At 42.3% G+C, this 27580-nt stretch overlaps 1 protein-coding gene across 13 annotated transcripts in view; it reads left to right on the top strand.

Annotated features, from left to right (window-relative positions):
• ENOX1 (ecto-NOX disulfide-thiol exchanger 1) overlaps window positions 1-27580 on the top strand; it is a 358275-nt gene that overhangs the window by 101087 nt on the left and 229608 nt on the right. For all 13 annotated transcript variants that reach the window (XM_075046158.1, XM_075046156.1, XM_075046155.1 and 10 more), the window contains one exon: window positions 11268-11345. The gene's annotated coding sequence lies outside the window, so the exon portion shown is untranslated. The remainder of the gene's footprint in view (window positions 1-11267; window positions 11346-27580) is intronic.

Here is a 27580-nt window from a genome sequence, read left to right as displayed (position 1 = left end):
GTTGTTCTTTCTTTTTTTTTTCCTTGAGGGGGAGTAACCTGCAGATGCTTTAGAAATTAGAGCCTTATTTCCAGTGCAGAAACAACCATTCTGGCTTGAGTGCTGTCCTTAGCCTGACTCCTGTCCACATGCTGTCTAGTCCACACCCAGCTGTCTGCTGTTTTGTGCCAGAGCTTGCGGACCAGCCATCACTTGGAAACTTGTAGGAAACATCATCAAAATATGTCCTAAAAAGAATAGCCTGGGTTTTCTGAGGGAATGTGTATCCTCTTCTGCACTTAAAACACTATATATATGCTGTGGTGCTGTTGGCAGATGGAAACTAGTGTTTTTAACATGTTGATTTTAAAGGTGGCAGATTCCAGGCAACCAAACCAAACCCAAACAGATTTTCTTCCTATTCTCATTCCTGTTGGATATACAGCTGGATATCTAAAGGAACAGTATGAATTACGAACCTTTACCTGAAATGACCTTTGCAGAAATCTGGATATTTGTCTTTGCAAAGTTGTAGTCAAGTATGTGTAAGGATTTCTTTTGTTGAACTAATTCTCAAAACAGGCTTAGGCTTTCTTCGTGACCCCTTTATACCCTATGGAAATCCCTTTCTAATTCTTTAACAGGTTATATGTTCAAAAGCTTAAAAAACTGAATTGAAATATTTCAGTCTAACTGGAGAGCACGTACAAAAGCAGAAGATTGTATTTCAGAGAAGAGCCCACTTGTGTTTGTAGGGTGCAAAATACATCGTATGCTGCCATACACGCGGACCATCCCTGGTTTTGGAAATGCTTTATGAGACATTTCTTCCCTCACTAATTTCTTGCTTTTAGGAACTTGAATATGCACGTGTACTTGCAAACACAGAAGTTCAGCTGTACAAATGGTGGCTGTTCTTTGAAAGTACGGCTCTTAGGACTAGGCTACTGGAGGCTCTGTCTCCATCTTTTCCAGAGGTGACCTCTGTTTGTACTGACACAGTCTTCAGTATAAGAACTGCGTGTGCATGCAGCTTCTCCATTATTCTGTTATTAGCTCCATTATTAGCTCATGGCTCAGATGCTTTAGCAGTGGGCACATTCCAAATGTACATACAAGTCACTTGCAGGCACAGGAGGAATCTGTTTTGTTCAAAACATGATCTTAGTTTGCATGGCTGTAGTTGCTTGAGTGCAGACACTTTGCAATTTTAGTGTTTGTGCAAGAACAAGTGCTTTAAGAATTTATTCCAATACAGAATTCTTGCTGCTTTTTGGTGTTCAGTGGACGCAGGCTGACTTTGCAGAAACTTTCCACATGCAAGGCTAGAGAGATGTGAAAGGATGCCATTAAGATTCTCCCTTGGAAGACACCCCCTGATATATGATTGCTGGTTTGTTTTTTTTTTTTGGGGGGGTGGTGGTGGTGGGGGGTGGTGGTGGTGTTTATTTTTATTTAATTCAAGTTTTTCTTTGCTGAAAGCTTTTTGCCAGTAGTTGCAGGCTCCAAAGTCAGTGGTAACATGGCAAAGGCACCTCCCAAATCTAACAGAAATAATTATACTTTTGTTTCTTAAAGGCTCTGTCAGGCTGATTTCTGCCTAAAGAGCAGCTTGCTAAACTGGAAGCGAGCAGGCTGGTGATGCGGATAGGGAAACTGTTTGGAAAAATAATGACCCTTCCTTCTGTGAAGGGCATCTGTCTGCTCGTTACTGTGATGTCGTGGAGTCACAGAATCCCTCACATGTCTTTGCTGATTCTTGCTGACAGATAGCCAGAAAGCCTCCTCTCATCTCAAGCAGAACCTGTGGCATGTGAACATTGGCATGGCGAGACACGCGTGTATCCCCTCCAGGCTTAATTATGTGACACACAGCGGCTGGGAGTGAAAGTGGAGGCCAGCAAGAAACTCCAGCAAATCTCCATCCCAACAGTTTATCTAGTAAGAAATAGCCTTTGGGAACCTCCACAAGCACTGCTCGTTCCTCTAGTCTGTAGCCCGAAAAAGAAAGTATTTCCAAATCGTGGCTTTGCTCTTCTTTAAATAGTTTAAGACAGCAGTTTTAAACCTTAGTTGTGCTGTTAACCTCTTCCAACCACAAAAATCACTTTGTGGCCCCAGTCCCATCAGATTATTTTGAATAAATAGAAACATGGCAAGCGCTTCTACTCCCGCGGGAAGCATTTTGCAACTGTGTTTAAAGTCATGGACCTTGGTTTTAGAGAAGGTAGTTCAGTCCAAAGGACCACTTCCCTCGTTGTGTAAAACTGATCGTCTGATACCATCAGTTCATAAATTTTGCTGGGTCAAGGACAAGACTTTATCGTAAGTAAATCTCTGTAAGAAACCAGTATCAAAAGAAATCAGAATAAGCCTTTTGCAAGAGAGGGCAAAGTTAAAGCAAAATAAAAAAAAGAAAAAAAAAAGATTAAGTTTTTATAACTCATTAACTTCTGACATGTTAATGCCTTCCCTCCAGGAAACTGGAAAAAGTGGATGATGTTTCTTATCTGGAAGGCACCTGTTGAAAATCTTGTTCACACAGTAAATCCATGTTGGCAGAAAAGTATTCGTGACAGTTACTCATCTGAATAATATCTTAAATGTATTAACCAGAATTTGTATTTCACGTGCAGATTTCCCAAATCATTGCACTGATTGGGAACTTTTGCCAGCTGCTCCAGTGCTTTGAGCACTATTCCTGACCTAAGAGCCTCCTTCATTCTCATTCTTTTCCTCCAGTAACAAAGTAAGAAGAAACCGAAGTTTTGCTTTCCATTGCTCCTTATGATCAGCTCTGGGTGCGGACTCAATTCGTGCTGCTGTTGCCACTGTAAAAAACCCATGATAATGCCAAGTTGCTTTTTCGTTAACAGAACCAGCATTTGCAGTCCTGATAAAAGCATTCTCCTCCGGGCTGTTGTTTTCTCTAGACTTATTGCTGCTACCGTGTCTCAGGCAGACTTCATGGTGTTAATACTAAAATGGCTCTTTGATGAGAGAGTTACTCACAAAGACGGTAGATGCATCACTATTTTTCCTCCCACATGCACGTGCGCTGCCTTCCTGGCATCTCTTAAAAATTCTTCCCTCCTGTTATTAGTGGTCTCATTTCTAGGTGTATGGAGGTTGTAGTATTGTGTATCGGAGATTCAGGTGTGCAGAACAATGAATGATTTTATTTGCAGGATACTGTTGGTCTGGATAGAAGATGCAAATATGTAATCTCTTGACAAAGATTTAATGGATTGCAGTCTTTTTTTTTTTCTTTTTTTTTTTTATACTGGGTTACAGAAATGCCACTGTAGTCAATTGGTTTATACCACTTTTGGCCCATTTTATGATCTGTTCATGCTGGTGCTATACAGCATTTAATCATACTACACTGATATTAAGAAAATCTGTGTTTGTGTGATACAGTTCCTTATTATATTATAATGGGGAAATTACTGCTGGTTTTATTCCTGTTAGGATCAGCAGTAATTTAAGCTCAGTTGTAGCTGCTTCATACTATAATGTTCAAGTGGTTATGTGCTCTGATATAGTATGGTGTTCCCTACCTTTCTCTCCTCATTTCTGTGCAGTCTCTCTCAACTGGCTGGTCTGTCTTGCCTGTGTGCCTGCTACTGCTCTGGGCTTCACGTGGCCGACTCGCATCTCCTCGTTTCAGTGCTAGTCCACTCATAGCAAAAATCCGTATATTTTGCTCACATTTGGGCACACATTTCTAGGGCATTTTGCTCTAGCTCGGTGCTCTGCAGCCTCCTGGATGCTTTCAGCTGGACCTGGCTTAGTGGGAAGTGAGTATTGCCCTCCGTTCAGCACATGGGAGACCACATCTGAAGTCCTGTGTCTGGTTTTGGGCTCCTCAGTACAAGGAAGGCAAGGACATACTGAAGCGAGCCCCCTGGAGGGTCACCAAGATGCACAGCAAGCTGGAGCAGAGGATGTACAAGAAGAAGTGGAGAGATCTGGGATTATTCAGATGAAGAAAAGGTCATTTTGGGGGATCTTACAGCCTAAATAAGACCTATGGGGGGATTTATGACTACCTAAGGGGAGAGGGATAGGTAAATCAGAGCCAGACTCTTTTCAAAGGTGCACGGTGATAGGAGAGGAAGCAACAGACAATTTGGAACATATGAAATTCTGATTATATGTATTTTGGGGAAAAAAATTCACCATGGATGTGATCAAACACTGACACAAATTGCCCAGAGATGCTGTGAAATCTCCATCCTCAAACATATTCAAAACTTGACTGGAGAAGACCCTGAACAACCTGCTCTGAGCAGCAGGTTGGAGCAGATGACCCCCAGGGGTCCCTTCCAATGTAAATTATTCTGTGATAACCTTATCCTCAGAGGGAGAGAGTAGATCATATGGGCAGCTTTGGAGGCCTGGATGGGAAGCTCTGGGAATCAGTGTCCAGAGAAGTAGGATTTGGGGGATTAGCTAATCATAGAACAGCCCAGGTTGGAAGAGACCTCAAAAGATCATCTGGCTAACTTTTTGTGGGAAAGGGAGCCTGGATGAGATTATCTAGCACCCTGCCCAATTGCATTTTGAAAACCTCCAGTGATGGGGACTCTGCCATGTCCCTGGGGAGGTTGTTCCAGTGATTGCTTGTTCTCACTATAAAAACTTCTATTTCTTATATGGACACGAAACCTCTCCTCGTGCAACTCGTACCTGTTGCCCTTTGTCTTTTCCATGTGGCTCCTCATGAAGAGAGAGCCTCCATCCACTTTGCAGCCACCCTTTAAGTACTGTAGTACTGTGATGAGGACCCCCCTGACCCTTCTCTTTTGCAGGGTGAGTAGAGGTGATGGCAGAATGAAATTCCCCTCCAGAGCTTTATAAACAGTGGCACTGAAAGAGAGGAGAGCAAGGTGGCTTGCAGGAAGGTGAAGGACAGAAACCAGAAGTCTAGCCAGCTCCTCTTCTATTTTTGGAGGACCTGGAGAGGAACTGGGCACAGAGTACCACTGCTGAGCTGTGGTTTGTCCAGGACACAGCTAATAGAAAAACACTGTGGGGTAATAAGCAGGATCCTGAACAAGGCACTCACAGCTAGGCAGGGCTGCCTCACTTTTTTTGTTCCCTGCCTGCTTTCAGTCTCTGGGAACACCCAGGCTGCTGACAGCACAGCAAGGAGGCTGGTGAGCATCATTGCATTAGCCTTTATTAAAGGCTGCTAGCACTGGGTGCTGTGACATGTACCTGGTATTTACTACTTTTTTTTCCCGGGTTGCATTTTATCATCTTGGATGAATGTGAGCCAGTTTCCAAATCCTGCCCTTCCTCCTTCCGTCCCGCTTGTTCAAAATCCAGCTGTATTCAGCAAGTATAAAAGCGATGACCTACAGAGCCCGTGACAGCCAGCTGCAGTCCCCTAGCCTCTTTGTTTCCTGTTTCCCTCGCTCATTTTTCAATTGAAGCAGTTCTGCTCTTTCCGATGCTCAAAATGGGAACCATGCTTCTCAGTGCAGAAACTTTCTGCCCCTGCCATCAATCACGCAAGCAGTTCATGTGCCAGCTGCACCAGGTTAGGAAAAGAATGACTTGTACCATAAACATGTGCAGTGAGACCCAGCTAGTCCATAATTCAGTTTTCAAGTCTATAACATGTTTTGTTCAAACAAATAATTAATTCAGTTCACCATTTCAAGTTTGCTGTGAGCAGTAATCTCAGTAAGGCACTGTTCAACAGCATAAATCCTAGGAAGTCCTTTTTTATAAGTATAAATCTTACTGCCGCATCTTCTGATCAGTAAAACGGGTCTTTTGCTGTCTGGTCAGATGTCCTCCACGTCACAGCTGCCTGGGGAAGGGCAAACAAAAGCATTAGGAAGCCCATGTGAAAATTCACTTCCCTTCCTTGTATAGCAAACTGTTCCCAAATTGCTGTTCCTTGATACCTTCGCCCCACGGCCCCCTTCCCACAACAGATCCCTGGACTGAGGAGTCACAGAGGAATCCCAATCTGGATTGCCCTGTGCAGTAAATGTGAGGCTGGCTTCCATCCTCTGGAAAGGAGCTACAAACTCCCAGACTTTGTGCTCTGAAAGTCAGTAGGAGAAGAGGAAAAGAGACCTATGATGAGGTTTCCAAAAGTGGAAGCGGGCTCTGTACCTGGCATTGCAGAAATGTGGGTGAAAAAATACAGATTTTTTTCAATGAAAAACTGAACAGTAAACAGCACCTGTAGTTTCCTTGCCTTTTGGCTGTCGTATGTGAAAGGTCCAGACCCATCAGGACTCCACTGTTTACTATTTCCCAGCATTTGGCAAAGCTGAGTATGAACAAATTAAGACCTGGGAATCTCTGGAAATTGAGAGAGGTGTGAAATTTTCCTCTGGGAATTTTTTCCAGAAAAGTAAATAGGACAGTAAGGGGACATTCCCTTCATTTTCATGATACTGGTGAATAAAGATACACTGGGACCAAGAGTCTGGAAATACTGGGACCAAGAATCTAGAAAAAAAGGGATGTGCTATGATGATGTGTAACCTTGCTGTGTGAATTAAAAGTAGATAGCAAAGAGCTATCTACAAGTGAGCAACTCTCTGCAACATCTCCAACAAGCCTAAAGGAACAGCAGTCTGGGGCATCGCGTGTCCCTGCACACTCCAAGCCAAGTGTCGGCTTGTTGGGGGCCTGGGAATCGCAGGAGTGGAAAAGACAGGCTGCCAAGCTGGTCACACCGATTGAGGCAATTTTTGCAATGAGCCAAGAGTTAAACTTTGTGAACCTGTGTCAAACAACCGCCCTTTTGTAGTTCATATGGTTTTTATGCAGTTGTACTGTTAAAAAATAAGTCTTGTTTGGAAATAAGTCTTAATTTTGAAAGCTTTTTAATTTCCCACTTTACATACTGTTCTTGCACTATAAAAAGGTATCATCTGCTGCTTTTAAAATGTACTGTAAGCTGTAAGGCTTGCATAACAAATGCTACATTAAGATAATCAACCTCTTCAGACCAGTAGGTCATGGCACTGAAACTGCCTGTTCATGAAAGCACAAGTTCCTCAGCTTTAGAAGCCCGTGAAAGCATACAAATCCCTCAAAGTAAACCCCCAGAGAAATAACCTCCCTTTCCCCACTGCTGCCCTGCTGTGGGAAAGACTTTTCACTATCCCTGATTTTCCCCCAGAGTGAAATCACATCCACCATTCAATACAAAATTAATAAAGGTATATAGAGCATGTTGAGCAAACACTGACATATCCCCAATAGTGAATTTACATCCTCCCCATTCTGTTTAAAATTAATAAAGGAAGACAGAGCACGCAAAACCGACACGGGAGAGTATAAAACCCCACACGTAGAGCCCGCCAAGGCTTGGCACTGCAAGGGAGCTGCCGCGCCGGAGTAAGCGGCCGTAAGCGTTAGGCGAAGCGCGCGTTGGAAATGCTGGTTCCCTTTCTCGGCCAGGTTCAGGAGGGCTCCCTGGCAGTGTGCCCGGTGGATTTGTCGCTTGGGAACAGGCATCGCCTGGGTTATTCGTTGTGTTTGCAACGCGCCTCTGCCGTTCCCTTCTTCCTGCAGGTGATGTGCAGGGTAAAAGATGCTGTTACAATCGGAGGCTTGCTGGGCTGTATCCCACCTTCCGCTTGCCTTCTGCCCTTCCCTTTCCCAAAGGCACACTCCGCTGTCGTCGGTGTGCGGTTATGGGACTGTAAAAATGTTCTGTGATCTTAATAGCCAGCCAAAGGCTTCATCGGCCAGGGTGATGGACCAGGGACTGCTGGAACAAGGGAATGCAGATATTATGAACGTCCGTGGCATTAGTCCCCTTCAGCAGATTGCCCTATTTAGTATAGAAACTAGATGAGAGTCCCCAAATATTGCCTTGGGTAAATCTACCTGAATGGTTACCCAGCTCTCAGGTAACTCTTTAGGAACTGGGAGGCCTGGCATGGAGATCAAATACCAGGAAGATGGGCTCGAGCAGTTGTCCTACAGCAATTAAGCATAATCCTTTATACTCAAAGCGATCGATAACCTCTTCTTGACTGGCACATAGTACATCTGTACCCTTCAGAGCCATGCAGACCGCCTCCATAAGTGCCAGCCATTGATCTGGCTGCAGAAAACTTCCCACAACCGATCAGGAGCAGTTGGAAGCTGTCAGTTTTCAAAATGGTTATGGCCGCACATTTCTGAAGAGATAAGAGTTGTCTTGTATTGCATGCTGGCTTCAGGTTAAGCTTTTCTTTATTGCTCTGATGTTCTGCAGACACCGCCGGTTACCCCCAGGTTTGCAGCGCCAGCTTCTCCCACCAGTTAATGCGTATTTTATGAGCCCAGAGATGATGCTGCGGAGAGTGGAGCTGTGCCAAGAAGAGTTGTTCCTGCTTGTCTTCATCCTTGTCTTTTTTTTTCTGTACTTGCGGCAGCTGAAGGGGGAGAATGCTGTAGCTGTGGCAAGAAAAAGCCCAAACTGCTGTGCAGCGTGATGGCTGGTGTGCAAATTTACAACTGCCTGCGAGCAATGTGTCAACCGTGTGTCTCGGGCTCCTCATATACCAACTCTTCACATGGCTTCTAAGAGAAACTGCACCAGTCAGTGGTGGTCTGTTAGAGGTCTACAGATGGTACTGGCTGCCCCAAAAGCGGCATCTATTTGGGGACTGGTTTGCAAAGCTTCCAGAGATTTTTCAAGTTGGATCCCCCAGGTGGGATCAAATCCATCACTAGGCATCCCCTTGTGCCCTGTGGGACAGACCCACAGCATCCTCCATCTGGCAGCACCTCCGTGGACCCTGGGTACGTACGTGGCCAACCTGCTCAGCCACGAATTTCAGAAGCGTATTTTGTAAGCAATGCCTTACAGCTAACTTTAAAGGTGAACTGTTCGTTTGGATGAGGCGACCGTGTGTGAGGTTGGATGAAGCTGTTGCAACAAAACATCTTCCTTCCAAGAAAATCCCTTCCTGTAGGCAAGTCTTTAGTCATCTTTGTAACCTTTGTCATCCTCTCCTCCCTGGGGAGTCTTCTCTGTGACCTTTGCTATTCTACCAAGGCGTCTCATAAATTATTATTCTTTTAAATGGCACTTAGGCTGTCGTAGTGGCTGCTAGCCTTGAAGATTTGCAGTCTACCCTGTAATTTTGAGAGGGGAAAAAAAAAAATGGTTAAGTGACAGAAGAAATATTGTACTTCACGATAAAACTACTTTTGTGTTTCATTTACCGCTGAAGTCATTCATATCCCTGTCACTAACCTCATTCAGGTCAAGGGCTTGAGGCAGAGAACGGGCATAATATTTTTGGTCAGCCTGATGCATCTGAATATTACAAACATCTGTAATTTTGAAATTGAAATGAGCGTCGTGTTAAATCCTCAGGCAAATAATATTAAGGCATAATACATTACTGAAGTTTGCATTTCTTTTGGCAATTCAGACCAAGGCTCTTTTGGCTGGTTATTCCAGACGTTAATGAACCTGCTCACACAAAGGGAGCTGCTCCTTATGGCTGCAGATCGGATCCCAGATTCTGCAAACTTCATAGGAAATTCTGCAGGCCAAGTAGTTGAAATAATGAAGAAAAAATTAATCAGGCACACATTAGATGTGAAGCATGGAAGAAAACATCTGCAGCACTCGGTGGACGTCTGGGTAACACACTTGCAGTGCTGTTTTGCCAGCTTACATCTGGAGTGGTTCATCAGAAGAGAACAGATGCTAGTGTGAAATAGGTCATCATAGCAGCAGGGCATCAGAACAGAGACATTTCTTTTTTTCTTGCAGTAACAGCTATTCCTTTTTATTCACACCAATTATGAAAATGTTAGCCAAGTCTGAAATGTGAATGCATGTATTGTGACAAGCCAATACTCTTAAAGGGCATCAAGGTAAAAACTAACCTAACGAGGAGGCTTCAGAGAAGCAGTCCTTTTGCAGTACACACCGAGTATCCTTTAACAGACATAGTGACTATTTTTTGTTAAGATGATGATTCCCCCCTCCTCCCTTGCTTTATTTTTGTATTTTAGTAGAGATGTTACTGAATGCCTTCTTGGTGGCAAATGCCCAGAAGCGGAGATGCTAATTCATGGGAGTTTCATCAGTCATTTCAAAGGAGAGGTCACATAGATAAGAAAAATGAACAGTACGCAGTATGTGAAGCAGTGACATTCAATGAGTCCTTGTCACTAGCAGCCATTAGCATGCAAGCCTGCTGTTATGTTTCAGTGCTTTATGTGCTTTTCTTGACCAGGCAGGGAGCCTTCGGAGCACTGTAGCAGTTAATACCATACAAGTTATTGTTTCTTTCTTGAATGCCTTATATTTTTAGTACCATTTAGATGCTCCTCTGTCCCCTTGTGCATCTAAAATTTTAAAGAGAATCAAAGAATGCATAATTTATATCTGTCCCAGAGGTAATGGAGTGACTCAATGATATCCATGAAGGGGATGATTTTAAATTTCATGTCTTATGCAAGAGGTGATTTTTATATGAAAACTGCAAAAATTGGCCTCAGGGATACCCGGATAATTATCCTTACAACAATGGGTGTGGATTCCAGGGGGATTATAGCAGAAAGCTTTAGTGTCTTGTGTATCATCCTCCCTTGTGTATCATGGTTGTCATAATCGAAAACATAGCAACTGATAGATCTCAGGGAATATAACTTGTATTTTGACTTGGAATAGCACATGCAGGAGGTGTGAAAAGACAGGTTTGCTTTGACTCTGTTGAAGAATTCATGCAAGACGCGAGGCATTTGTTTACTGCTGAAATTCTTTCCTTCGGTTAGAGGAAAAAACAATTGTTTACCGATGTTGGGCAGAACCCATCAGTACATGCTTTGTCACACAGCACAGTTCCACTAGACTATTTCTGGTTTCATTTACCAAAAGCCTAGAAGTGCCATGGCTAGAAATAAATGTCTGCTTCTTTGATATGCTATATGTTTGAAAATGCACTTTAAGGTCTGTATTACAGACAGTTCAAAGGGAATATAAATTGGTGCAGTATTCTATCTTTTTTTTCTTTTCTTTCCAATCTAGTGCCACATGTTCATTGCATTTTTATCAAGACTGTTTTCAATAACATGTCTTTAAAAACAACTTACCATTTTGTATTTTATTTAACTTGGACTTTGTTATATTTAAACAATTGTTATGATCTTGCTGCTTCCAGAGTTTAAAATGTTTAACATCCTCTAAACCAATTCTACACTGACTTCTAGCATTGCGTATCCAAGGAGACAGCTGATCTTATTTGATTTTCCTTTGGAAACTCTCTAGTTTTAACTATTCTTTCCACTTCTTGCAGGATTGGCCATGAGAATTTGTAACGTTCCCTTGGAAATACCATGATGGGGCCGCTGAGAAGTTACCTTCCTTCGTACAGGTCTGTAAACTCTATTGCATTCTGACTATTTCAGCATGTAGACTCTTGTGCCGACTTGTTATCTTTTTTATCTCGAATGCATGCAAACCAAATTAAAATCTAATTTTATTCTGGAGCAAGTGTTGTGAAAAATTATTTTTGTTTCTTGCAAGATGTTTAGGACATAACTCTGTTCTGTTACTGTTGTATAAATGTAAAGTAACCCATTCGTCTTTCCTTTGAAGTGAATTATGGCAGTGTATAGAGTTGAACTGCAGAAAGGAATTGGGCCTGTAAGTCATTTTCACCTCACCGCTATGTTTTTCAGTATGTGTGGAAACTGCATTACCCTAAAAGGCCCTGCAATCGATTGCTCCCACCCAGGTTGCTAATATGTGAGCTATAGCTGTGGACGTTTCGAGAAGCACACTTAGCAAAGGGTCAGTAGAATTACTGGGGCTTTCGGGTCAGGAGGAGCTCAGGTTCATGGAAAGTTTAAGAAAGCAAAACAAAACAAAAAGTTGATATTTAAGACACTGTAAAAAGATCAGAATAATAATGTCTTGACTTCTGTAGTGTTGGCATGGCAAGGAGCGGTGAGGAGCCTGTAGCTAATGCTATGTCCTTGTCAGCCAGAACGATAGTGTTATAAGCACTGTGGCCCACGATTGCAATGATTTAGAGGGTAGAAAACACTCTCCTGCATTTCAATATGTTTTTCTATGCAGCTATATAACAGAGAAAAATTTGATTTCTTACTGCTTTCAAAGGTAGTACTGAACAGCATTTTTATAGAAATCTGCTCAGAAAAACCAATGGGAATCAACTTTTCCATCTAGGTGGTCATACCCTGCTCTCGGATCACACTCAGGGTCTGTGGGAGTTGTATCTGGCCCTAAATAATAATTCTCAAAAATGTTCATGTTTGGAATATGCTCTGTTTCATTTGCTTGGTTTACCTGAGAGCACTTTGGGTATTATTGCTTTCCTTGTTGCCTCTGTAATCACTTACTCTTCCATTAGTCTGTAGGAATTCTGCAGGGAAAGTGGCTTGTAAACCTTAAACAAAACCAAAACTAGGTGGATTCAGGGGATGAGAGGTTTCCAAACCAACTTTTAATTCGTTCTTGGAATTTATTATGATTTGGTAATACCTTTTAAAGCCAACCCAGCTCCAAAATGCTTTAGAAACTCTTTGAACCGAGACGTAAACCTCACACAGGGCTACAGCTTCCATAATGAGCAAAAGCCCTAGATCAGACTGGTTGAGATACTGCAGATACAGATCTGATCGTGATGCCTCGGGCCTGTGGTGAGTGAAAGCTCTGTGTTCAAAAATAAGTAGCTTTTCAGAGTAATTGCACAACTGTTGAATGATCTGTGTCATGCTAAGCTTTGACTGCACTGTTTCTTTCTTTAATGATGATATCCCTTAAGGGCAAAATTTGTGTTTTTCTTTGGCGGGGGGCGGGGGGAGAAAGAAGTGCAAACACTGAAAAACATTTAGGATAAAGGGAGAAAACTTGTTGCATGTGTTGGCATTTGGGTTGTAAATCCTTTACTAGTAGCAGCAGCTTTATAAAATCTTTCTTTCCAGACCTATGAGCGTTATTTGAATCACAGCTTACCAAAGACTTCCAAGAGCTACTACTAAATTTGCCGAAGCAAAGTGTGGTTGGGCCTGTGTCCTAATGAATTTGATACAAATGCACTCAACAGCTGCTATGCAGAGAAAGCTTAGGCAAGTCATTTGTCTGAAACACATTTTAAAAGTTTCCTTGTTCACAAGGCTGATTCCTGAAGAATAATGGGTTTGTGATATACATACAAATTAGTATTGTGTTGTTTAAAAAGAGGATAAATATGATATTAATTTGATATATGTACATATTAAATATATGTATACTAAGTGGCATAAAGTAGTTTGGGTATGGCTGTGCTGCACCTTCATTATAATGCAGAAGCAAAGGAAAACCAATTAAATTAAAAGGCAAGACATTTCTACTGAAAAGCAGATAGAAGGTGTAATTTCCCCTTGGAAAGTATTGCCCCGAGGTATTATCAAAAGGTATTGCACTGAACCTTTGCAAGAAATAGATATTTACATCAGTAAGAATGCCATCACAGATATATTTTTCATATTACACAGTTATAAAGCAATTACACAGCAGTTGCCTGACTGAAGGCTGAACTCACCGATCCTCAGCCTGGGGTTTGGGTGAAGCTTCTTTTTCATCTGTGTAGGTATCTCTTGTACCACTTCTCTGTAGCATCTGCTATTGACATTGAAGGAAAACGGGATACTTACCTAGGCAAATAATTAGTTTAATCCAGGTCAGCTTTTTCCATTTATCTCAAGTCTTTCACTGAAAATTTCATGTATTTTTTTCCTCAGAAGTATCTCTCTGTCTTGTTTTCTTAGTCTTTCTTTTATTTCCTGCCTACAATCCCTCACCCATTCTCCAGAGAAGCCTCCTTTTCCCTGACCTCTTTGTTACTTGTTCTTGCTTTGTTGGAGTTTTATTCATTTATTGCTGGAGTTTCTTAAATGTTTCTATTGGGGTCACTAAATGATGCATGTCTCCAAACGCCTCTCGGGATCTGCTCAAACCTTTGTCCTTGGCACCCCTATGGTAAAAAAAAGTATCTTGGTTTTAGGGGGAGCAGAGAAATCTCCCGGGGATGGATTCCTCTGCCCTGTCCTCCCGGCTACACGCTCGGCCGGGGCTGGCTCCTGGGGGGGTTTGGCGAAGGGAGTGCTACTCCGGCGTCTTGCCGCTTCTTCAGTAACAAAAACACAACTGGTGAAATCCCAATCCATCAAAAATCATGGGGAGGGAGGGAGAAAGGAGGGGAAGAGCCTGGGGAGAGCACTTTTCCAAGCGAGCGTGTAAGCGTGGCAACCATACCTTTGATATCTGTACCAGCACGTGGACTTGGGGAGCCCTGCTGCCGCTCTCTTAGATACACATGCCTACCTTAAACCCATGCTGCCAGAAAGGCCAAACCCTGGATGCCACCAGGCTTTGCTGAGGGCTCGGTTGTCCTGCCAGAGGCTGCGAGGGCGATGAAGTGGCTGCTCGCACGCCACGCATGGAGGTCTGCAAAGAGGGAGCTGATGCACAAACCAGAACCGTGGAGAGGCGTGTTATCTTCACGCACCTTAGACGCAAACTACCTGGCTGTGAAAAGGCGGAAAGGAAAGGGGAGGTTACTGCCTGGTACTGTGCTGTGTGTGCGTTTGATGCATATATTTGAATTATTGAACAGATGGAAACCAAATAGCCTGGTAGCTGGAGAAAATCTATAAGCTAGATGCTCAAAGGAAATGTGGCAGAATAAAATGCAGGGGTGGGGGGAAGTAAATCTCACTAAGCTGCCGTGGAGGGACAGTTGCATTTTATTAGAACAGAAGTTGAGAGAAGACTGTGAGTTTGTAAAGACTATTGTGTCCAAATCATGGGTTGTATGTACAAGCTAATATAAGCATATGTATGTATTTTTTGGTTTTGAATGGTGGTTCAGAGGGTCTGTGCCCATCCAACTCTGCTTTTTTATTGCCTGCAGCAAGACAAAGCACAAGTGATTATTATAAAAGAAAAAGACAATTTACTCACCTGAGTAAGAGCTGTGGGCAGAGCAGGAGTTCTTCAAGAGACTGAAATTAATATAGATGCAGGGAAAACAAAACAACCAACCCAGACAGCAGATTGACCTTCCATCGGCTTTTGTGTTTTGAGTTGTTTGCAAGGCGAGTGCTTCTTCTGCTGCAGGAACAGCCCAGAAGCATCCTTAAATACCTCCCTGTTGTTTAATCATAGCTACTTCCCAGAAGAATGGGAAAACAGTTGAGAGAGTCCTGCAAACTGTGCAAAGTGTCCATAGACTCAGATCAGGAGTAAGGCTTTTTACTAGCCTCACTCCAGTGCCCATCATCTTCTGTTTCAAAGTGGCAATTAGATGATGATCTTTGCTGATCTGAATTCCTGGGGCTTTACATAAAAAAGAAGGGAGATCTTTAGAGTCAACAGTCAAGAACACATTAGGGACACCAAAGATAATTTGGCTCATTTGCCTGTGTTACCAACAAGAGCAAAGATGGCTAGATAATCTGTGAGAGATGTTTATCTAATCTTCCAGTGAGGAAGATTTCAGTGCCACCCTGTGTAGTCTTTTCCAGAGCTAGACAACACTTAGGCAGTATTTCTAAAATCCAAGTTATGCTTTATTTGCTCCATAGGAAGCCATTTGGTGTCTTATTTATACTGAAGATAGAGGACAGTTGAACATAACTTTCTTTATGGTAATCTGTCAAATATTGGAAGGAAAAATGACTTTACATTGTAATTGATTTTATTTATCTATTTTTCAGAATAAGCGTCTGCAGATCCTATGAGTCCCATTCCAAACCCTTTTTTTCTGTCTTCCTCCTATGTACCTGCATCCCTCCGTGTATTGTTAACTTCTTGACCCAAGTGCCAGCGTTAAGAAGCTGAATATCGTCAATATGGCCTTCAGATAGATACAAATTATGTAAAATAAGCCCAGAATTTAGAAGCTCCATAATTAATTATGGAGGTATACCCTCAATTAAAATGACTCCAATCCATATCGTACCTCAGCTTTGTTTATGTGGAATCACTGCTAGTGTCTTCTCTCTTTTCTATCTTTTAAACTCTTCTCAGTACGATACTAGGTAATGAATGACATTGTTGGAGAGACAATAAGTGTGCAACTGATAGCTCTCAGCATATGGATAATGACACAACTTGCACCTTTTCATTGCCCACATTCTGGCTGCACAGAGATACCTGAACAATAGATGAGGTGAAACGGTGGCTGTAGCACATTTCAGAAACAATAATTGTCCATTCAGGTCCCTTTAAAAGAAAGACAGCAAAGAACTGCTAAGTTTTCTGTCACTAAGGCCCTCAGAAGAATCAATCACACATCATGAATAATAATAATAGGAGAGGGAGGACAGCTGCTCAGCTGAACATCATCAGTATTGACACCTTCCAGGAGGAGTAATCAGTAACCCTCTTGACCAAAGCAGGTGTCACAACAAGATAAAAGTCATAAGCTACAGCTCCAGTGAGAGTCTGTTGCCATAAGACAGAAAGATATGAATTGATTTCACTTCTGAGAGGCAGTTAAAACATCTTCTCCAGTTGAGAGAAGGAGAAATCCACCATCACTGCTACTGTCCAGGTCTCCAGAAACAGCAGTGAAACTTGCAGAGCTTGTTACTTGAAAAACCAAGGAGTGTGTTCAGATCACCAAGCGCCAACCAAAATGAACGGTTACAAAAAAATCCTTTCTTTTTTCCACCACAGCCCAGCACAATGTTGGCAGGTTTATGTCCTTTCTCTCCTGCTTTTTAGCTAAAGTATGCAGGAAGGTTACCAGTTCAGATAGTAAACATTAAAGGATTTTTTCTGGATTTTTGTACATGAGAGACAATCATAGAAACATTTAGGTTGGAAAGGACCTTTAAGATCACCAAGTCCAACTGTTAACCTAACACTGCCAAGTTCACCACTAAAGTTCACCCTAAGTGTGAGTGACATCTACACATCTTTTTAATATCTCCAGGGATTGTGACTCCACCACTTCCCTGGGCAGCCTGTTCCAATGCTTGACAATGCTTTTGGTGAAGAAATTTCACCTACTATCCAATCTAAACTTCCCCTGACGCAACTTAAGTCCATCTCCTCTTGTCCTATCTCCAGCCATCTGACAGAAGAGACCGACCCCCACCTCACTACCACCTCCTTTCAGGTAGGTGTAGAGAGCGATAAGGTCTCCCCTCAGCCTCCTTTTCTCCAGGCTAAACAACCCCAGTTCCCTCAGCTGCTCCTCATAAGACTTGTGCTCCAGACCCTTCACCAGCTTCGTTGTTCTTGTTTGGACACGCTCCAGCACCTCAGTGTCTTTCTTGTAGTGAGGGACCCAAAACTGAACACAGTACTCGAGGTGCGGCCTCACCAGTGCCGAGCACAGGGGGATGATCACTTCCCTAGTCCTGCTGGCCACACTGTTCCTGAATGATGGTGAGTTTGATCCTGCAATGAACATATTTGCAATGCTATCGCCATTAGAAGCTGCCTGTGATGATTATTCAGCTCCTTGTTGCCAGCCTCGTAAAAACTCTTTGACACCAGCTGAATTCAGGAGCAACTTTTGTTCATCCTCAGAACTCAAACCTGAGCAAATTTCAATCAATATCATAAGTAATAGTAAGGCAAAGCCCTGATTTTGATAAAGTTTCAGCCTTCTTTCTAGGCTGAAGTGTAGCACACGTAGCACTTTGGGATTGAGAGTCCTAAAATATACTGCTCCAGAATGACTTGGATTTCTAGGGTCAATTATTGTTTCAGAAAAGGGAAAATATAGAGAAATTGATTATTAGATGCCACAAGTGAAAAAAAACAAAAAGCAAATCTTAAAGGAAACCACATCAACATAAATATGAGTTGGTTGACTATAGAAGAAATGATCCAACAATGGCTGTAGGCAACCATTCAGGAAATGATGTGTTCCTACTTAATGTCATTGATCCCACATTAGGGAAAAAAAAAAGAAAGACAGACCACTGAATATTGTGTTCAAGAGGCTTTATAAGAATCAGAGGAAAGCTTGACCAGGCAGTTTGCTCAAACAGCAAAAATGAAAGTAGAAAGATGAAAGAATATCTTGGGTCAAGCCACTCTTTAACTTTCAGCTTTCAGAACACTATTAAAAATTAACCAAGGAAAAGGTAATACATGCTGTTGCCCAAAATATCCTAGAACTCAAAAAACTATTCTCCAGCTAACTAGCCACAGGTTTTTTTCCTAGAATCATAGAAAATTAGCAAGTAGCTTGAGGGCCCTCAGCTGTACTGACACTCTCCCTATCAGAGCAGTGGCTGACCCATTTCTGAGGGCCTCCACTAGTTGAGATTCTTTGGGCAATTCATTCCAAGGCCCAATTTTCCTTACCATTAAAACCTGCTTTTTTTCTCTTCTTAACCTGCAAGTTATTTCTGTCCTACCTGCAATGAACAAGAATGGGTTATTCCCTTTTTCCCTGCAAGCATCTTTAATATTTTCAGGGTCTTTTGTCACGTTTCCCCCAAGGCTTGTCTTCTTTACATTAAAGAACAATTTATTCCTTCAATTTTTTGTTCATGTTCTGTAGAATGCTCACTGTCAATTGGTCACATCCTCCTTAAAATGTGGCATCCAACACTGCACCTAAGGTTATGGTTGAAGTGTTTCCAAACTGAAGTAATAAAGGAGCATTCCCTCACGTGTCTTGTAGATAACATTCTCCTTTATATTTCCAATCTGACGTTCATACATTTGTGACAGTGCCTCTGTTGAAGCTGGTGATCCACTGGATAACCTCAGATCCTTCTTAGCAAGACTAAACCTGTTTGGTCATTTCCCATGGAGTGTTTTCTGAGTTGACTGTTTCTGACCTCACCTCTCAAAGATAATTGCCAGCAGCTCTAAGATTCCCTCAGTCAGATATCTACATATTCTAGGGTGGAAGTCATAAAGCCCAGCGAATTTGAAAAAATTTAATATATCTCAGTTCTCTTTAATCTTCTTTTTCCTATTATGATCTGAATTTCTATTCCTTTGTCTTCAGTGTTAACTGTTGTGGCTTTCTATTCACAGCTGATCCTTCAAACAGCTTTTCCTCCCATTGAGTAGCAAACCAACTCTTTCTTCTTGCTATTGCTAACAGTGGTATTCTTACTGTTGCACTCAGTGGTTTTCGTAGGAAGGTTTTCTACTTTTACATCCCTCTACCAAAAGTACATTGCAATGTTACACAGACTGAGGAAGGGCTTTGAAAGACAGCGTACAATTTTCATAATATGGGACTCCACAGAGGTACTGGACTTAGAAGAGCGATTGAAGACAGTTATGGCAGTACTTGACAGGTAAAGCACAGATGTCCCTATTCTTACAGTCTCAGTGGAAACCTGACTTGATCTAATTAATAACAAGGAACCAGCACCAAAGAGAATAAAGAAAAAATGTTTCAGAGGAACTAAGGATCTTGAAAGCAAAGGTCATATGTTAAATCCATGAGAGGGCTGAGTCTGAAATATGGCACCTTGTTCATAAAATTGACTGACACCATGTGTTTTGCTTAGAGGAGACTTAATTTCTTCATAACGCTGTTCTTTTAATGTTTGAAGGCCACCAATTCACTTAAGTAGTTAATCACAATCTTCTGTGTTTCTTTCATTCCATGAAAACATCCCAAGTGTTCTTATATTTTATTCTTCTCTCTTCACACAGCCTTTTTACTGTTTTGAGGTGGCAAAGAAACAAGGGGAGAAGAGAAAGATGATTATAGAGTAACAGGTTAAACACATAGCATCTTCTACAATGAGCTCTAATACCATTGTTAAATATTCCTTCTTTTTTGCTTGGGGTTTGGTTTTTGTTTGTTTTGTTTGTTTTTTTAGTGTGTATGAGCTATTCAGCAATGTCTCCAAAATCCTGGCCAAAGTTCTGCAGAGCAGTTGCTGTCAGGTTCTCATGTCAGTCACACATGAGTGAGATCAATCAAATGCACTGTCTGGTCCCAATGAAGTGTAGATACACAGAGTGAGCTGGTTGTCCTCTTGTTCTGGGGCATGGAGCATTTTGAGCCTCTGATCTTTCTATAAGCCCTCCAGGAGCATTCTCCTTTAACGCTAGAGACCTTTGCCTCCAGGTTTTATAATGGCCAGTCCCGCAATCCTTCCTCCATTAAAGCATCTTTGATTTTTCCACCTCTGTAGCTCCATCTGTAGGTTCAAGTGAGTTGAGATTTCTGTTGGGAAGTTTGTCAAGAGCCATACAGCCAGCAGGCAGCTTGCAGTGCCATAGGACAGGCATTCCGAAAAAAGTCAGTGTTTGATAGTCAAATGCAACGTGCTGTTTTAAGGTCTTGAAGCTATAATAAAAACCCCACAGGTCTACATGGGTGTCCTTTATGGCAGCATTTTGTTTACTTCTTTGAAAATGTTTCACTGCATGTGTTGACCATTCACTGGGCTGCTGACAATCCCACCACTGAATGCATGATGTGCTTAAGACTACGGAGCCTAAATCAAGCCTGGAGTCTGCTCTGCAATCCCAGCCCACCCCCCCTGCCCAGGCGTATGCTCTGGCTCTGGACTTTTTGCCTGGCACTCCCAGCAGAGAGCTGTAACTCAGCAGCCTATGGCCTTGGTCCAGAGTCCATTCCTCACTCCCCTAGTTCTCCTCCTGTACTCCCTTCTGCAAAGTTTCTCCCAAAGTTTGAAATGCTTGGTTTATACTTTAGTTCACCAGGATTCAGGTGATCAGTGAGAGTCCACAGACCTACAGATAAGGGTTTACATCTGGACAGCTCTCTACTGGGAGATAGGAGTTCCCTCTGCCCATTTTCCAAGCCAACCAGAAGAAGTGCAGCACGGTTAGCATGATGCTGAGTCCAAGCTAATAAATCGCCATGATTGGCAGCGTTTATTAGATCTGACTCAGCGCAGTTAACTTGGCCTCAGCCCTGCTAGCAAGTTTATGTGGCTTCCAGTTGCCTTCAACCCTGAGCAGAACAATCCTGAATATGCCTAGTGTGGGCCCAGCAGGCTGGTGTCAACACCCAAACCATGCAGGCATGTGCTGTGGTAGGCTTTACCCAACACTTAAACCACAACAGATCCCTGGAAACAAATTGCTTTGTCAGTGGAGAAACTCTTTTAACAGATTCACGTCCTCTATCCCCTCAAGCCCCCTTCCTCAGTTTCCCAGCAAGAGGCAGCCCATGCTGTGGAGGCACATCCATGCCCACACCTGCCCGTTGGCTTTTCCCAGGCAGACTTTACGCTGACTGCTTTGCCTGCTTTCCTCTCCGAAGGCATCAATTTATGGGCTGCTTCGCCGTCCGGCTGCTGGTTTTCATTAAACTTCCAGTAATGGAATTACCTTTTGTGACTTCTCTCCAACTTTTACGCTGGCTTGAAAGTGAGTTCAAATTTGCTACCGCTCCAGCTCTGCCAGTAAAGGTGTAATAGGTGGACAGGCAGAGGTTCCGTTGAAAAAAAAAAAAACAAACCCAGAGAGAATGAAAATCGTACCTGCTCTTTGCTCTTAGGCTGCATTTTTATATTATTTTGATACTATATTATACAGATCTGATCTCAGAGCATCCTGCCTTCGAGCTCTCATTTCCACACTCATCACCAGAGGTTACCCTCCCTTCGGCTGAGCTTAGTAGCTCAGCAGATTCTTCTAAATTGGATCTGAGAAATGATTCATGTTAAAAAAAAACATTTTTTTAAATGTCGGGCTTTTTTTTAATGACCCTAGTATGGTTTTGGGCATGGCCAGGCAAATGCTTGAACCAAGGCAGCTGAGGGGATGTGGTGGAAGGGGGAGTGAGTCGGGAACAAGGCCCTGGTCTACTCACCATCATCTAGGGCTTTTTATCCCTTACTGCAGCGCTGTTATCACAGAGACAAATCCCTGCTCCCTAGTCCCTTTATTTCTACATGTTTTATCTCCACAGTTTGGTAGCTTATAGGACCCTGTCCCAGGAGAGAAACTGCCCTATCAGCCTGTGCTGGTTTGGGCAGGGATAGAGTTGATTTTCTTCATAGTAGCTGGTATGGGGCTGTGTTTTGGATTTGTGCTGAAAACAGCGTTGATAACACAGGGATGTTTTCGTTCCTGCTGAGCAGTGCTTGCACAGAGCCAAGGGCTTTGGTGCTTCTCACCGCGTCCCACCAGCGAGCAGGCTGGGGGGGCACAAGGAGTTAGAGGGGACACAGCCAGGACAGCTGACCCCAGCTGACCCAAGGAATATTCCAGACCATAAATAAGTCATGCTCAGCATGTAACGCTGGGGAAGAAGGAGGAAGGGGGGATGTTGGGAGTGATGGCGTTTGTCTTCCCAAGTCACCGTCAGGCGTGATGGAGCCCTGCTGTCCTGGAGATGGCTGAGCACCTGCCTGCCCATGGGAAGCAGAGAATGAATTCCTTGTTTGGTTTTGCTTGTGTGTGCAGCTTTTGCTTTACCCATTAAACTGTCTTTATCTCAGCCCAGGAGTTTTCTCACTTTTACCCTTCCAATTCTCTCCCCCATCCCACTGTGAGGGAGGTGAGCGAGCAGCTGTGTGGGGCTTAGCTGCAGGCTGGGGTTAATCCACAACAAAGCCCGAAACTGAGCAATAAAGAAGAGAATGTGTAAACTATTGGAAACATTTTTACTGAAAAATAGGGAATTTTGCATGTTCTTGACATCATTCTGTATTTGTGGCAGCACAGCTTTCGTGGTTGCCTCATCTCCCCAGCACTCTGGTGTTCATATTCCTTGGGAAGTTATGGGAGATGGCCAAAAACTTGCCCTTTAGGTCTTCCAAGAGGTGAGGTAAAGAACGAAACAATTTGATCTCAATAAGATTTAACTGTGCTATGGTCTGTAGCTGAGTCAATTACTTTGGGTATCAATAGTGTAGGAAAATATTCAAGGACATTTGGGTTTGGCTGTAGGAAATGACTAACGTAATGAGGAACCTAAGTCCCATTGCCTTCATGGTTGTTTTGTTTTCCTTGGTGGAAAGAGTTGACCCTTGTGACTAGAGCATTTTGCACCTGGGATTGTTACTAGCTTCTTAATCAAGGCAGTCCGAGTACTTTGGCTACGTTGCCACACTCTAACTCTTCCCTGCTCCCACTCCAACTGAGACAGATTATAGATTGGACAAGGTTTGAAATAACTCTTGTTTTCAAAGCATGGTTTTGTGAAGAAGCAAAGAGCAGTTACTGCTTTAAGAGAATCTGTCACCTTGTCCTCTAGAAGAAAGGCAACAACAATCTTTTCCAATAATGGACCCGTTATCTCCCTCCTGGAATTTATCAGGCAAGAAACATATTGATCCAATTTGCAGGTTGCAGCCTGTAGTTCTCTAAACATGTCCAAACCCCTAGCACATGATGATGGCCAGAACTTACTCTGCATTTAGTTTGCAGACATGTACCTCCCCCTCCCTTCTCCCTTGTGGGCTGCTGTTCTCTTTACAATCCAAGCAACCTAAAGTGGATGAAAAATTCCTCTGTTTCAACTAATTCATTTTAATTCTGTTCTTTAGGAAATGCTCTTACAAGGTTTTTCCTCCTTGGTCTCTCACCAGCTGTGAATTTGGAGCAAAAAATAGTGCATGGAAGTATTTATATGCAAGCAAAATATGCTTAGAGTTTAAAAAAAAATCTAGAAACTTTTTCTATTTATTATTTATAAATTGTTCTCATTTTTTGATATTCCTTTTGGAGCCAGTATTTTTGTTTGCATAGAAGTGGCACTTCCCTTTTAATCTCTGGGTCTGCTTTTTAAGATTGCTTTTTAAGATAACTGACACCTTATCCTTCTCAGAAGATCCTATTGTAATGATTCACTGTGCTTTACCTGTCATTATGAAACAAAAATGAATGTGAAATCATTAGTTTTCTGATCGATTTAGAGTGAGAAAGATAAATCTTCCTTGTTTGTTAGAAACCATTCATAGAGGCTACTATGGCAACAAAATTAATGACAAACAAGGAGGCTGTTAATTAATTGTTCAGGCTGACTAGAATAAGAAAATCCTGAATCTTTGCTGAATCCATTTACTGCCATCCCAATAGCTCTTGGTTATTTGTTTGAAAAGTTAGTGCATCTTTTTTACTGCACTGGAAAAAAAGAGGTTTATGATAATAGAATTGAAAGGGCTCACGGACTCCATTAGTCTTCTCCCTCTGATCCCCTTGGACACAATCGCTGAAGTTTGGATCGTGCTCACAATGATCAGCCCTCTGCTGCTGATAATTTGATGAATAAAGCTGATAATGTCTTTAGGCCACTAAGGACATAAACAAATAGGAGCAGTCCCTGCCTCGAGTGGTTTACGGTCTACAAAGCTGATACATGCCAAGCAAAAAGTAATACTTTGGGATGCAGGCAAAAAGGGTCTTTCCAATTGATTTTTAAAACAGTCCTGGGATGCTAGCAAAGATAATATGTTGATATGTGTTAGTGGGCACGAGATGAGGGGAAGAATACATAATCTCCCCGGGAAGAAAGGAAGAACCCTTGGGAGGCCTATAGGCAGTTAAGTATATAAACTACAGCAGTTTCCTTACTACTGAAGTTGGCATATTATGCTCCGTAAAGCAGTATTGATATGTTTTCTACAACAGAAGGATCGGCCAACAAACTGATTCGAGGCGTAACTTATGGAGAGACTGATCTGCTTTACTTTTTGGAATAAATTACAGTTTGAGAAAATAAATACATCTATGAAATATGAACTAGAGAACCAAAGAGTGCCCACTTCAACTTCCACAATGAAATTCCTTCAACAATTGACTTTCCTTCACAAAGTCAACAATTGTTGCCTCTGAATAAATTAGGAACAAGCTTCTAAGGCTGCAACAGGGTTCAAAAGTAGTGACTGAACAACTGAGAAACATTTGGTTTTCTATAATAATTCTTCAGTAAAGAGCTAAATCCAGACTATTCACACCAAAGAATAAACCTGAATACTGGTTACAATAGTATATTACATTTTTTCCGCTGGTGGCAGCTCATGTGGTTGTTACTCTAATGACTCTTTCCCCACTAGATTTCATCATTTCTCTATTAGATTGAAAGGTAACACTATAAATCAAAAGTGCTGTGAGTTGGTATTTCCGAAAAAGGTAGTGGTGGCTGCTCACAAGCCGTGCATTAGCGTGCTCCATAGCAACGTGTAGGTTTGCAACACCATCTGAAGTCGTTTGGCATGCCTTATCTTCTTCTCACAGCCATATATGTGTATTAGGAGGGTTACCGACTGTGCGGGACACGTACGTGATTGTGGTTCCTCAATCCTTACTTGGACAGGACTCCAATTAGCTCTAGTTAGAGTTTCCTTCTTGGTCGTATGGCCAAGAGAGCTATATGGTTACGGGTGATGAGGGCTGTATGGGGTAAGCAGTGATGTGCAGTGTCTGCTGAGAGAAGTTCCTGTGCTTGCAAGTAGCCATTAGAATACTTCTTCCCTTCCCTCACTCAAATGTTTACAAATCTTAGCTTTTTCTTAGGGAGCTAAGGAGGAGGAAAAAGCCTCAGTGCAAACAACAGCAAGGGGATTCTTTTCAGTACAATAGTAAAGATACCAAAGGCCGTCCTGTTCTCCAGGTGCTCTTCTGTTTCTGCCACCTATGATATCTACACCAAACGTGGTGTCATCAGTCAGCTACGGCATGGTGGGTTCATGCATATTTACCAATTTGCAAATTATGCATGTGGAGCTCTTAGCATAGCTGTTTCTTTATCTTTCTGCTTTTCTTCCTTCACTAACGATTCAAAATGCTTACATGCTTAGCATCAGAGGGCTGTATTCTATGCTTGCCGTTTGCCTTTGTACACCAATTAGGTCTTTGTAATTTAAATGATGTTTTATTTGCTGATTTGGAAGCATCCTTGTTGGTAGAATGAGGTTTTCTTCATCCTGCAACTGTTCTTTGATATAATGATTTATTAAGGTACTAGGAGAAATATTGATCCTGCTAATAGCTTCTGCCTTGCCACAGAAAGCCTCACATTTTACTCACTGAAAGGGCCATATTCCTTTTCTCATCATCTGATTGACCATAAATGCTTTGGCCTGTCCCCAGCAATTATCACACTTACCAAAGCAGTGGGTAAAAGTCAAGTGTTTATAGACTAATTAGAGAAGTCAACATGTCCAAACCTGTACTTTACATAGTACAAAGAGTTACTGGACAGCACGTTGAAATTAGGGAGTAGTTCCGTACTGTTCAAAAACAAATTAGCAAATTCAGAGGAGTTATGTATATATTATCGATTAGGACTGTCTTTCTGGGGATTACTATGTGGAGTTATGTGCTGGGCCTGTGATTTATTAGTGCCATTTATGCTTACATTTCATTGGTATTTTCCACTGTGTTCTCCGTCTATCCTAATCTCCTCTTTCGTGAGAAAGCTTTTTAATGTTAATGCCTGCAAGATGGTGGTGGAGGCATCAATTTTGTAACCCGTCTGGAGCTGATTCCTTTTGTGATATACCTTGGAAAATGCATTATTCCTATGGTAGCCACAGACGCTGAAAGGGAATAAGGGACAGCTGCATGGAAAATACGGGACAAGGCTTTTAGGGGACACAGTTTTGTTCACCAAAATGAAGCCAAATGGAAATAGAGATGACCTGGTCACCTGCAGACCAGGTCACTGGTGTCTCCAATGGGCTGCTTAAGGTTGTGGATGCAGTGTTATGGAGAACAGTTTTCTCTATTTTATCCTGTCTTCATTTCCCTTCCTGTAATTCAGGCACAAAGACTCGGATTGGGGTACTCAATGCTTCAAAGTATTGTTTGGTCGATATTTTGACTGTCTAGATTCAGATAATGTTGGAGCATCCATAGGTGTGTGTTCCAGAGTTATAATAGTTAGTGAAAAAACATTAATAAAAGTATGTTAATTGTTATGCTTCACAGTTGGAGCTAATTTCTGGCTATTTAGGGGTCAGAAAACCTTTGCCTGTGGGGGGAAGATTATCAGAAATTGTTTTTTTGTAGTCCTTTGAAAAATTTCCTCCAGCAAAGACTGTTGAAGACGGGACACAGAGCAAGTGTTGCTGCAGTTCAGAAATGTCCCTTGCTCCTGTGCAATCACATACCCCCAAAACTCTGGCCAGAAAGCAAGGAGTGGGAGAGTATTAATGTTGCCTTGCATTGAGATCTGTATGTCTAATTATGCAAGCATTAGTCTGTTCAAAATTTGTTTTTAGTTAACATTTGGTACTTGTGTTTTATTTCGCTCAGTGTAAGCACTGTTGCTAATGAAGCTGTCACATAGGTGAGATGACTTTTCGTCACCCACGTGTGAGCTAGTCACCCTGCATAGTCAGTGGAGACAAGCAGGCATTTCTAGGACAGGAATCATCTCAGCTTTAAATAGACATGCAAAATAAACCAGATTCATTGCATCCTAAAAGTGTTTCCCTCTGTTAACAGTGAAGGGAGCTGGGAGTGACTAGCTCAGAGGGAGGTGTCCACAGTTCAGTGAGATGAGCCCGTGGTGATGTGGTATGTGGGATGAATTACCCCCTCCGAGTCCCCAGAGGAGAAAAGATGCTGCTGAGAAAGTCTAGATAGCATGCTCAAATTCAATCCCAATATTTTAGATTGTCTAAGTGAGCTGAGGTCTACCCCCCGTGTCCGATGTGCCGGGTTACTGCTGGTCTG

The sequence above is a fragment of the Buteo buteo genome, chromosome 14 (genome assembly GCF_964188355.1).
Source record: "Buteo buteo chromosome 14, bButBut1.hap1.1, whole genome shotgun sequence".
Lineage (NCBI taxonomy): Eukaryota > Metazoa > Chordata > Aves > Accipitriformes > Accipitridae > Buteo > Buteo buteo.
The sequence above is the reverse complement of the archived record's forward strand: the minus strand, read 5'-3'. Positions and strand labels throughout refer to the sequence as shown.